Source organism: Diceros bicornis (assembly GCF_020826845.1).
Source record: "Diceros bicornis minor isolate mBicDic1 chromosome 39 unlocalized genomic scaffold, mDicBic1.mat.cur SUPER_39_unloc_1, whole genome shotgun sequence".
Classification (NCBI taxonomy): Eukaryota; Metazoa; Chordata; class Mammalia; order Perissodactyla; family Rhinocerotidae; genus Diceros; species Diceros bicornis.
Window position 1 is genome coordinate 1,556,894 of NW_026690915.1, and position 12,911 is coordinate 1,569,804.

Sequence of the window (12,911 nt, forward strand, 5' to 3'; positions counted from 1 at the left end):
GGCCCTCCCTCCTCCAGCACCCTGATTCATTGCCCTGTAGCACCTGCTCTTCTTTTTTGCATGAATTTGTTCATGATTTTGTCCCTTCCACCTCTAGGCTGTGAGCACCTGGAGGACAGGGACCATGTGGGTGCTTTCAGCACTGCCCTCAGGACTAACATGGGCCCTGCTCAGGGTGAGTGCTGGGGCCACAGTAGCTGACAGAATCATGGGAGGATCTCAGAGTCCCCTCCTGCCTCTGAGCAGCTCCCATTGTGGACGTGGATGCCAGTAATCAAAGGTGCCTGTTGCTTTGGACAGGGAAACACCCAGAACGAGCCCTGGGCGTCCCTTCCCTGCTCCACTTGCTCCATTGAGCACGAGTGGACACAGGACACCCCTGGTGGTCAGCCCCAGCCTTGCAGCCCCAGGCAAGAAAGCAGAAAGCAAAACACACACCTTTCTTTGTTTGGGGTCCTCAAGGTAGTGGTTCCAGCAGGGCCAAGGGCACAAAGGAGCAGGACCTGTGGGCTCCAGGAGGGACGTGATGGACCTCAGAAGCCTCTCTTGCTCCCCACTTTCCTTACACTGGCCCTGGCATGTCCCGTTGACTCACAAGGCCTCCTCACCCCAGCCAGGGCAATGACTCCACCTCACTTCCAAAGGAGGCCCCCAAGGCTCCGACACGGATGGCCTTGTCCCTGGTCCCCAGACAAGTCGACCAGTGCTCTGCCATGTTCTGCACTGCCCGGGGCCCCAGTCCCCAAGCTCTCAGGCTGCCCTCTGCTCAGCAAGACCTCGAGGGAACGGAATGCATTTTACAAGGACTCAGAGAACAGTGGGTCATGGATGGAGCACTAAGGTCAATAGTCTCTTCTACAAGCCTGTGGGACCCTTAGAGTCACCCCATCTATGCACCCCAACTTACAGAGGCCTAAGATCAGGCCTTCTCTCCTGTAGCCCCTCCCCCCTAGGGGGTCACTTCCTAGTTCCCAGTGCCCAGAGTGGTGGAAACAGGACGCCAGACCTGGTTCTCTGCAGGCTGCTCTAGGGATGGCCCCAACCCCTGCATCCCACTGTGCACCTTGGGGACCCCCTGCCCACCAGTCTGGCATCTCTCCTCTTCATGCTATGGGCATGCACATGTTGCTAGGGGACCGGATGCCCCTGCCCCATGGCAGAGCTGCCTCCAACCTCTTTCTTCCTTCCTCCTGTCACCTCCCCAGTGTGCACTTTCCTTCTGACACAGGGCTGGGCAGTCAGAGTGTGTGTGTATGCTTGTGTGTGTGAGTATGTCCACGTGGGGATGCGTAGAGGAAAGGGCCCTACATGGGGGATGTTGGCAGGGGTCCGCCAGGATCTTAGGGGCTCTCATTCCCAAAGCAAACCCCTTGGAAGTGTTGAGGCTGGCCTAAGAGCTTGGAATGCTCTCTTCTCCTCTGGACTCTGCCCACCTCGTGGGCCCAGGGCCTGTCCCTTCTTCTCCTTGCCTCAGTTTCCCAACTTTCCTGTGAGGGTTGGACACGGAGCAACATCAGCCCCGATGAGCATGGACATGGCCTGGGATCTCTGCCCGCATGAGTGTGGCTGGGATACCCACACGGTCTCACAGGCCTCTCTCCTGTGGGGCAACGAGGCCTCCTGTCCACGGTCAGGCACACAGAGGGGCCCTGCAGACAGCACTTCCGGGTGACACAGCCCGCAGCACACACGTGTAACACAACGGTCCCCTGACATGGCTGCTTTCATCTGTCCCCTCCCCCAGCCAACTGCTCGGTGACCCTCACATCCCCTACGTCCCGGGAACACACCACACAATCCAGGTGGGCCACACGGTGCGCAGTTGGGTAGGTTGGACATCTGGGGACGTGAGGGTCACTGAATATACACCGACCTCACTGTCCTGGTCCACAGACTGCATCCCAGGGTCCAGCTCCATGCATGGCTGGTCCTGTGGACACGAAGACAGTGGTGGACACAGACCCTGGGCAGGGAGAAGGCCAGGCCGCCCTTTTCCCTCCTCCTCTACACCCCCTCCCTGCCACATGAGGTCCAGCCATTTCCTGCCTGCAGCCCTGGTGGGTGTAGGAGGAGCTGAAGGGATCCCAGCTGGGCAACTAGTGGAGGGAGTCACTGTTATTAGGGAGCCCCTCCATAGCCCCCTAATGGAGTCATTGCACCCCATTTTACAGATGACCACTGGTCCCAGCATTCAAGGTCACTCTGCTCTAAGTGACCAAGTCCAGACGTGGACAGGGGACTAGAAATCCTTGATTTTCACCAGCATTGAGCCCAGCATTGACCATCGAGGCCTTGTCCTGCGTTGGGGCTCCCCCAGCCAGGCGACCTCCTGAGTCCAAGCACTTTGGGCACCTTCTTCTCCCTGCTTGAATCCCAACACACCCTCCTGAGGTCAGAGTCACTGACCCCATTTTTCATGGAGGAAACTGAGGCTCTGAGAAGACACCACATGACCTTGCCTGTCACAGGGCTGTGAGGTGACGCAGCTGTGGGTTTGACCCCAGGTCAATCTGACCCTAAAGGCTCTGCTAGCACACGAGCCTGAGGAGGTGGCCTGTGAGTCCAGCACAGAGGTGAGTGCATCCTGGAAGGGGGCTCGGGGGAGGGGCACTGCAGGCCAGGAGCTCTGAATGGGGCAGGGGCTTGGCAGGGTCGTTAGGGAGGAAGGCTCTAGGGAGGGTGGGGTGCGGTGAGGGGTGCACTCTGGGGACGGTGTCTGGACCAGATCACACAGGGCCGTGACTCAGGCAAGGAGTCGGGCCTCACTACAGGCTGGTTGGACGTGAACGAGCAGTCTCATCAGAGCCTCTGGCCGTTAGATCCTAGATTTGGAGGGAGCTTGGTGTGGGCACCTTATCCACCTCCACTCAAGCCCAGATCCCCAAGAACCAACAGGATGAGAACGCTGCCTCCATTTCCTCCCATGTACAGTGGGCACTGTGGCGATCGCCTACCTCCTCCCAGGGCTGGGCATGCTGCCTGGAGGGCCCAGAGAGGGCTTCTTGTCAAAGTAGCCATTCAGGACAGGTCTGTGCTCAGAGAGCTCTGAGTGATGGGACCAAGGGCATGTCCCACCAGTGGGCTAAACAAGACGCTCCTGTCCACGTTGTTGTTGTTTATTCCAGGTGGACTGGGATGATGCAACATCGCCCACCGGGTGCATGGAGAGGGCCAGCGAGGAGCTTTGGTTGAAGAGCCTGAGACACAACACTTGTGTGTGACCAAAGCTGCCACGGCTGTGGTGGAGGCTGAGGAGGAAGAGGTGCCGCTGGACGCCAAGATGAAACCAGAGACCATCGGGGACCAGGGGGCGGGTGATTTCCATAACTGTGGGGGATGGCATGATCAGCAGATTTTCTGGACCCGGCAGGACACCCCAGGCCGGCATCCAGCTCCTGGGCTTCTTGGCCCTTTTGTGGGTGTGGATGTGAAACACTGGTCCCAGGCAAGAAGGGACTGGGAATGGGCTGTCAGGGAGAATGGGTAGGGCAGTCACCTTCTTTTCCTTGAAATCAGGGGACTCTGGGTCAAAACTCATGTTACTCTCCTCACCTTGGAGCTGGAGGAACCAGCCAAGTGCTCGCTGAGCATTGGACAATGTCCCTGCCACTGAGGTCCTGGCCCCATCTGAGGCGTCCCAGCACTTGGTGTGGGAGCTGTCCCTGGCCCTGAAGCCTGTGTTGGGGCCTGGAGGCTTGGAGGCTGGATGGAAGGGCTGCATTTGCAGAGGTCACACCCACCGAGTGAGTGGGGACTCTGGGACACCTGCAGTCACAGATGCAAGTGACCCACACCTGGGAAGGTGTGAGGGAGGTGCACAGAGGGCAGTGCCTCAGTGGCAGGCAAGGCTTCATGCCCATGGGCAGCACTCCTGGCAAAGGTCAGCTAGTCCTTTGGACCCTAGAGGGCAGAAGGCACCTAAGGCTGCCAGTGGTCCACGGCAGGCCAGGACAGCCTGCTGAATGGCAGGCATCAGGCCTGCAGCAGGAGAGGTTCAGGGTGAAACTGCTCCTGGGTAGCCTAGGCCAGCAGGTTGGACAGAAAAGATGGCCACCTGGTTTTTGTCACTCTAGTCTGTATGTGCTCGTCTCCCCAGCTAGCCAGACCCTGGAGAGGGTGGCCCTGTGGCTGAACAGCACTAGGGACTGAGGAGAAGTTGCCCTTGGCAATATCGGGTCCCTCCTCTTCATGTGAGGCCGGGTTGAGCTGGCTCCACGCCTGACCTCACCCCCTTGGTGACGGTGGGCTTCTTCATGTCAAAGTCATACTGGGCTTCGGGTTCATGGCACTGAACACATTGGCATCCTCAGGGGTCTTCAACATGGAGGGGAGGGCCCAAAGGAGGGTTGGCTGTGCTCAGGACAGCCATACCAGGGACAGGGAAATGCACAGAGACAGGAAGCAGATCAGTGCTTGTCAGGGGGTGGGGGAGTGGATATGGGGGCATGGCTGCTTCATGGGTACAGGGTTTCTGGTGGGGTGAAGCAATGATGTGGATCTAGATAACGGTGACGGTACACAGCATAGAAGATGTAGTTAATGGCCGGCCCTGAATTATACAAATTTAAGTGATGAAAACATTAAACTTTATTGAATCTACATTTGAACACATAAAACATAAAAAAATCACAAAACATAGAAAAGGGAAAAGACATCCCGCCCTCACAGGCAAGGTGAAGGACAACTCTAGGGTGGAGCTGGAGCTGGCTGGGCCTTAGTTGCTGGCGATGAGGGCAGTGCTGCAGCTGCTCTATGCTGGAGCCACTGCTGTGGCTGACGCTGGAGATCCCACCAGCTCTGGCTGTGCAACTGGCCCAGGAGCTGGACCTGATGTGGGGCTGGAGCTCGTTCTGTCTCAGGCGATGGTGCCTGACCTGCTTCTAGAATTGGCTCCGGTCCTGAGACTGACTCTAGCTCTGCATTGTTGACAGATTTGGTGCGGGAGCTAGTGATGGAAATAGCTGCTGCTCGGGAGCTGGTCAAGTGTGGGAGCTGGAGGGAGCTCTCGTTCTGGAGCTGGCTGCAACTGAGCTCTAGAGCTGGCGCCAGAGCTGTCACTAGTCCACAGCTGGAGTAGGATCTGGTGCTATGTGGCTCTAACTTTGTAGTTTGAGGTAACTCTGGCTCTGCTGCTGGTGACCGAGCCTTCTCTAGCTCCACAGCTTGTAAACAACGTGTCCTGACCTTTAGATGGGGTCGGTGACATCACCAACCCATCATGAGCTGTCCATCAGACGGTGGGAGCACTCCAGCAAATAGGATCTATTAGATTAGTGTTATTTCATCTCAGTTCCAGTTACATATTTATTTTAAATATACTTAGAAGGAGAATAGGATAACAGAAACCATTTACTCTTTGCTGAGATTTAACAGAGCACACCTTATTGATGTCGTTTTTTAAGAAATATTACACAGTGGAAGACACCATTCTCCTTCCTCTCTCTTTCCTGCCCAGAGGTAACTACCGTCTTGACGTTAATATATGTATTCCGTACACATTGTCTTTTGCAAAAAGACAATCATCCCAAATTTGCTGAGGTTTTTGTTATAAGCTGCCATCAAAGATATGCGTCCTAGTGGATACTGTTAAAAACTCTGTCCTTTCAAAGTAAAGACAACAGTTCAACAGTTAGTTGAGAAGGTACCTGCATTGTAGATATGGTTTTTAAGAGAGAGGTTTGAAAATATCTCCATTATGTTACCATTGACCTTCCTTATTTGGAAGAGTTACGTTCTGTCAATTTTTCGCTGACACTGCATGAGCAAGAATGAACCAGTGCTCCCAGGGGAAGGACATGGTGAGGTTTCTGCAGCCTCCGGTTGTGACATGTTTGGGAACCTCTCAATGCACAACCTTGTCTTATGTGTGTCTCTTGAAAGACACCTTATTTCATATACATTGTTGATTCATTAGTTGAACTCTCGGCCAACAGCACTATCTATAACTCATGCCTGAAGGAAGCTCATCTAACACAACCATTTTCTACGAAAGGCCCATCACAGGCTCCTTGTGCTTACGAACAGTACACAACACTTCAGCACTACGTTTGAGGGCGATTCGAAAGAGCAAAAGCACCAAGGAGAAGCACAAAAGGTGACAAACGTAGCATTCCATAGATTAGAAAAAGGACATTTGTTGATGTGAGAATTAAAACAAGAGTTTTAATACTGGAATAGCAAAAACTGGAAACAACCCAAATGTGCACCAGAAGAAGAACGGTCAAAGGAGATGTCGTTTACTCATAGTAACATGTAACAGTGAAAAAGAATGGCATAGGTCCAAGCAAATTGTTACAAAAGTATCTCCAGTGTAGTTTTCAGTGAAAAGAGGAGGTTGCAGAACCAGGTCCACGCCTCACAGGAACAGGTCTGCCTGAGGTTTGATCTCCAAGCAGCACTATCAGGCCTAATGCCAACAGCTGTGAAAAAGGAAACAAAAATGCTGTTTCTGGAATGTGCTATTTGCCTAAAGAAAATCTTGCAAGCATGTGGATGGTAGGTTCATCTAAAAGGACAGAGAGCTGAGACTTTGCTGAGCTTACAGAATAGGATTTATGAGTTCTTTCATTCCCTGATTCCTAAGGAATATTTTTAAGTAAATGTCTGCTTGTGTGACAACATTTCACGTGAGACTCGCTTGCATTATAAGCTGGTAATGAGGTTGTGGGGCTTAGCTAACCATTACCAAGGCAAAGTTTTGCTGGCTCTCCTCTCTACCAAAAGCAACCGAAAAGTTGGGCAGGACTATTTTGGGTTAGCTGGTCGTATTTGGGCTGGTTTGCAGCACACACACCCAAGAAGTCTCTCACCACTGGGCCTCTGTACTTGAGGTAGCCTCTGCCTAGAACCTCTACCCAGGATGTGTAAATGGCTCACTCTTCATTTCTTCATGCCTTGGCTCAAATGTCCTCTGAGAGGTGGACACCAAGACAGGATTAAACGGGCAAGGATTTTATGAGGGGAAATGCCTCTGTAACAGAAAATGGGGTGGGGGAGCCTGGCAAAGTGGGAGATCCATCAGGCCATGAGGCAAGTCTGACTCTAAATGAGGGGGAGATAGAGGGAAGGATGGGTCCAAGTGTCCTACACTGCTGTATAATCTAAGGAAGGCTTAGGAATGCCACTGGGGAGTCCTTGAGCACAAGCAGATCAGCAGAGGAGTCCATGCCTCCCAGGAACAGGTCTGCCTGAGTGTCTATCCCTGCCTCACTCACTGATTCGGAGCAGTCCAAGGGAAGCACGAGCTCAGTGCAAACAGAGGATAGACCTCATAGCCCAGCAGACTACTGACTTCATACCTTGGTTAATTACGTTTCCTGCAGGTGGAGGCCTTCGAGGAGTAGTCTCCTGGATACCATATCTTCTCAGTCAGTTTTCCCTGATCACTCTCTGCAAAACAGCCCCACAGAACAGTAAAACATCAACCACATTTCAGACTGGATACAAGGCACATTCCAGGACAACAAAGTAATCTGAACTGGTGTTGGGAGTAGATTAAAACTGGATTACTTCTAGGGATCAAGCACTATCAAGAGAAAGAGAGAGAAGGAAGCAAGGGAGGGAAGACAGAGGGCGTTGGCCCTCAGCATTTGGCGCTAGTATTTGGGCATGCCCATCAGGGATCATAACCGGCTGCAAGACATCCTACGACAAGCCATAAAGTCAAAACACCTCATTTATTTACCAAAATGCATTTCATGTATTGACTTTTGTTTTAACCCGTCCCCTCATTTCAGACAGGAGATCCAGAAAAGTGAGACAACTACTCAGTAGCAGAACCAGGACTAGAACCCAGGGCCTGGTCATTCATTCAGGAGGGCATCCCTTGTTCCTGGCCGCCTGCCAACCTGTAGGAGGACAACATTGGTGAGGACAACCTGAAGGAACTGAAGTTCTTGCCTTCACAGAAGTTCAAAGGAGGTGCTTGAGCTGGATCTTAGAAGATGACTAGGAGTTTGCCAGACATCTGAAGGGCATTGGAGGCAGTGCGTGCAAAGTACGGAGGCCTGAAACAGCGCTGGGATCAGAAGGCACAAGTGGAGCCCTCTGCTCAAGTGGATGAAGCGCTGAGGAGCGAGGTGAGCCCGGGAGGAGGATGCACTGTGGAAGACAACGGGGAATGCCTGCCAGGGGTTTTGGCAGCGAACGCCAATAGGAAGAGCTACCCTCTAGCTCACTGTGGCTGGAGCAGGGACTGAGTGGCCTAGTAACTGATGGGGGTGGGGAACGCCCACGACAAGGCCAGGGAAGAGATGACGACGGACATTGGCAAAGGGACAACACAGGGCAGGGGAAGGACTTACCTGGAGATGAGCGGAGGGCGCCACCCCTCCAGCGTTTCCCAGGCTGAAGCCAAGAAGCAAAGGGCCTCGCGCCAGGAAAGCGCCCTGCGCCCGTCCGAGCCGGGCAGATGCTCGGGAAACGTGCGCTGCGCAGGGAGGGGACGGCGCTCAGGCGCAGCTGGAGCTCAGAGGAAGGTCGTGCACCAGGTGGCCAGGCCAGGACCAGGGCCCCATCCACCACCCTGAGGATCACAGGTCCCCGGCTCCGCCCAGTCCAGCCACGCCCCCTGGCTGCGCCACTGGGGACCCTCAGCGCCTCTGCCTTCAGCCAATAGGAAACCTGGTGGCAGGCGCATTCGCCGGGGCGTGGGGTCAAGGGTCACACAAGTAGGCCTCGCCGGGTGGCCTGAAGGTGTGAAGCGGCGAGGGCCCGGCTGGGGCGCCGGCTGGGCTGCCCGGGGCCGGGGCGAGGGCTCTGAACGGCGGCTGTGTGCTCGCGGAGCCGGCAGGAGGCGGCGGAGGCCCGGGGCGCGCCCGTGGGCCGGTAGGTTGGCGAGCGCGCGGCCCGCGCCGACCGCAGCCTCGTGGGGGGCTGCAGCTTTTCGGGGCGCAGGGCGCCCCCCCCGTCGTGCTGCCCAGCTCCGGGCCGAGCCCCGCGCCGGCTCGCGGCCGCGCCGCCGGGTCGAGCCGCTGCCATCCCGCCTGGAGCTGGAGCGGAAGGAGCGGGAGGCCCCTCCCCCCGCGCGTTCCGCCCGCCGCCGCCGCTCCCGGGGCCCTCGGCCTCTTGGAGAAGCTGCCGCGCTGGACGGTGAGACTCCGGGAGGGCGCCCCTCGAGCGGCCGCAGGCACGGGACGGGGAGGCGACGGGGCGCTGCCCGCCTGGATGGAGGCGCGGAAACGGCGGGGTTGTGGCGGCCCGCGGTAGCCGCACCTCCCCGGCGGGTCGGGGTTGTCCCACAGATCAGGGAGCAGAGGGAGGCTCAGACAGGTCAAGGGACAGGCCCCAGGCCCCACAGCTGATAGGGGGAGGGACAGTGGGACCCGCACTCGGGCGGTCGGCCCGGGAAGTTCTGATGTTAGGACAGCCGGCTGCAAAAGCTCCGGGACCTTGCGGGCCGGCTGGAGTCGGTGGACCAGTGGGAAAGGAAGCCTTAACTGGGGCAGGTACAGGGATGAGCGAGGAGGAGCGGAGGTCCGCACACACTAGGCTCTTTGCACAGGCGGCGTCTGCCTTGACTCGGGTTTGAAAAGATGGCAGCAGAGGGCGACCTGCGGCGGCTTCTCTTGGAGCCAACAGTCAGAAGAGCAAAACGAGGTGCTTGGGATAGGTTCTTGTTGGGGATGCTTGTGGGAATCTCCATGCGGGATGAAACAGCAGCAGATTGGACCAGTTTGGCTTCTGACTTGTGTGTCAAGGGTAACAAGTGATCTTGAACTGAAAAGGGGAGATCAAGAGAAACGGGGCATTGACGCCCCAGAGGAATGACAATTTGCGTTGTTTTTTCCTTAATATTGAGTTGTAAGAGTTATTTGTGTGTGCTGGATAGAGGTCCTTTATCGTATACATGATACGTGCAGATATTTTCTGCCAGTCCACGGCTTTTCTTTTGATTTTCTTAAGTGTCCTTTGAAGAGGCAAATGTTTAAATTTTAATGAAATTCAGTTGATGCCTTTTTCTGCTGTGGATTGTGTTTTTGGTATGTCTACGAAGTCTTTGCCTAACCCAAGATCACAAAGATAGTTTTGCTATGTTTTCTTGTAGGAGCTTCATAGTTTTAGTTCTTCTGTTTAGGTCTATGAGCCAGCCATTTGAGCTGGTATTTGTGTATGGTGTGGGGTAGGGGCCTTTTCACATGTAGATATCCCATTGTCCTAGGATCATTAGTTGAAAGACTAGCCTTTCCTTATTGTATTGTTTGGCACCTTTGTCCAAGTCAGCTGCCTGTAAACAGTAAGGGTTTATTTCTGAACTGTCAGTTCTGTTCTGTTGATCTATATGTCTAACCGTGTCCTGAAATTATGCTCTCTTGATTACTGTGGCTTTATAATAAATTTTGAAATTGGGAAATGTAAGTCCTCCAGCTTGTTCTTGTTTATAAAAATTGTTTTGTCTATTCTGAGTCTTTTGATTTTCCACATAAATGTTAGGATGAGCTTGTCAGTTTTTGCAGAAGTACTTGCTGGGATTTTGGTAGGGATTATGTTGAATTTGTAGATTGATTTGGGCACAAATGCCCTCTAAAAATTCTCTTGTCTTCCAATCCATGAACGTGGAATCTCTCATTTAAGTAGGTCTTTAATTTCTCTCAAGTATGTTTTGCAGTTTTCAGTATACAAGTCTTGCATTTCTTTTGTTACAGTTATTCCTAAGCATTTTATCCTTTTTGATGGTATTTTCAATAGAATTGTATTCTCAACTTAATTCTTGGAGCGTTCCTGCTAGTCTATAGAAATACCTTTGGTTTTTGTATGTTGACCTTCTATCTTTTGACTTTGCTGAACTTGTATATTAGTTTTATATGTTGTTGTGTATTCCTTAGGATTTTCTGCATACAGGATGGTGTTGTCTGGTTGTCTGTGAATCAAGACAGTTTCACGTCTTCATTTCCAATTTGGATGCCTTTGTTTCTTCCTCTGGCCTAATTGCACTGGGTAGAGCCTTCAGTACAGTGTCGAAGTGAAGTGCTGTGCTTGTCCTGTTCCTGATCTTAGGGAGACAGCCTTCAGTCTTTGACCATTGCGGGTGATGCGAGCTGTAAGGTTTTCACAGATGCCTTTCCTCAAGTTGAGGAAGTTCCCTTCTTGTCCTACCTTATGCGGAGTTTCTTTTCTTTTTTAAAATCCTGAATAGGGACTAGATTCTGTCAAATGCTTTTTGTGTATCTGTTGAGGTGATCATGTGATGTTTGTCCTTTATTTTGTGAATAGGATATATTACGTTAGTTGATTGTTGGATGTTAAACCAGCTTGCATTCCTGGGAGAAATTCCTCTTCTTCTTGGACAATAATCCTTTTTCCACTGGGTTGGTTTTGCTAACATCTTATTGAGGATTTTTTCCTTGTGATGTCTTTGACTGGTTTTGGTATCAGGATATTCCTGGCCTCCTAGAATGAGTTTCTGGAAAAGTTTGTGAAAAACTGGTGTTATTCCTTAGGTAAATGTTGGGTTAATTTACCAGTGAAGTAAGTTATCTGAGTCTGGACTTTCCTTGGTAGGAAGAGCTTGTTTTATTACTAATTTAATTTTTTTAAGCTCGTTCTAGGTATATTAAAATTTCGATTTCTTCTTGAGTCAGCTTGGGTAATGTGTTTCTTTCCAGGAATGTGTTTTTTCTTGTTAGTTATCTAATTTGTTGGCATAAAGTTGTTTCTAGTATTCACTTCTGATCTCCCACAGTTCTGTAGGTTGGTAGCGATCTTCTCTCTTTAGTTCCCGATTTTGGTAATTTGTATTTTCTCTTTTTCCCTTGGTCAGTCTAGCTGAAGAATTGTCAACTTTATTAATGTTTCGAGAGAACCAAATTTTGGTTGAATTGATTTTCACTATTGATTTTATGTTTTCTGTTTGATTGATTTCTAGTCGTATTTTTAGTATTTCCCTTCTTTGCTTGCTTTCGGTTTAGTTTGCTATTTCTAGTTTCTTAAGGTGGAATTTTTGGCTATTGTTGAGGTCTTTTTTCTTTTGTCATGTAGGTATTGAAAGCTACATTACAAGCTTTAAACTAAAGTTTAAATCTAAAATTGTAATTTTGTCTCTCGGCACTATTTAGCTACAGCCCATAAATTCGGATATGTTGTATTTCTTCTGTCTTCATTTACCTTCAAGTAGTTTTCAGTTTTCTTTGGAATTTCTTCTTTGACCCTGGAGTTATTTAGAAGTGTTTACTTTCCAAATATTGATGGTTTTCCTAATTTCTTTATTTGTGGATTTCCAATTTCATTCTGTTGTGGTTAGAGAACATATTTTAATTTCAGTCCTTTTAAATGTATTGAGACTTTCTTTTTTCGCCTAGCCTATGGTCTATCCTGGAGAATGTTCCGTGTGTGTTCTAAAAGGATGTGTATCCTGCTGTTGTTTGGGTGCAGTGTTCTAGAGATGTCAGGTCAAGTTGGTTGATAGTTTCTGGGTTAATCTATATTGTTTGCTCCTACTATTATGCACCACGCTTGAATGTTCGTTATTAGCCTCTCATTGTTTTCAACAGACACCCCGGGAGGAAAGGCTGTTTGCTTTGGGTGATATCTGCATCAGGTCAGAAAAATAGAGCCTTGTTAATGGGGTCTTGCAGGGCACCACCACGCAGAACAAATGAGAGTTCTCTGGGAGTGGGGCTTTGCAGTTGTTCCAATCCTTTTCTGCCTCCCCCCCCCCCCCCCCGTGGCTGCCAGATTGCTGATTTCCACTGAAATTGTGAGCTGTTGGTGTTGAGGGCTCCTGCAGAGCTGAGGAGAGCTGGATGGGAATAGGTCAGATTAAGATGGGACCAAGCTTGCTGTTCTGACTGAGAGTCAGCTGCTTTCCTGGAGTGAACCTCCCCTAGATTGCTTGAAGTCTTTGGTTCTTTGTCAGAGTTTTGAAAAGTGGATTCTGACAGTTTCCCCGTGTTTTTGTTGCCCCACTATTTTCA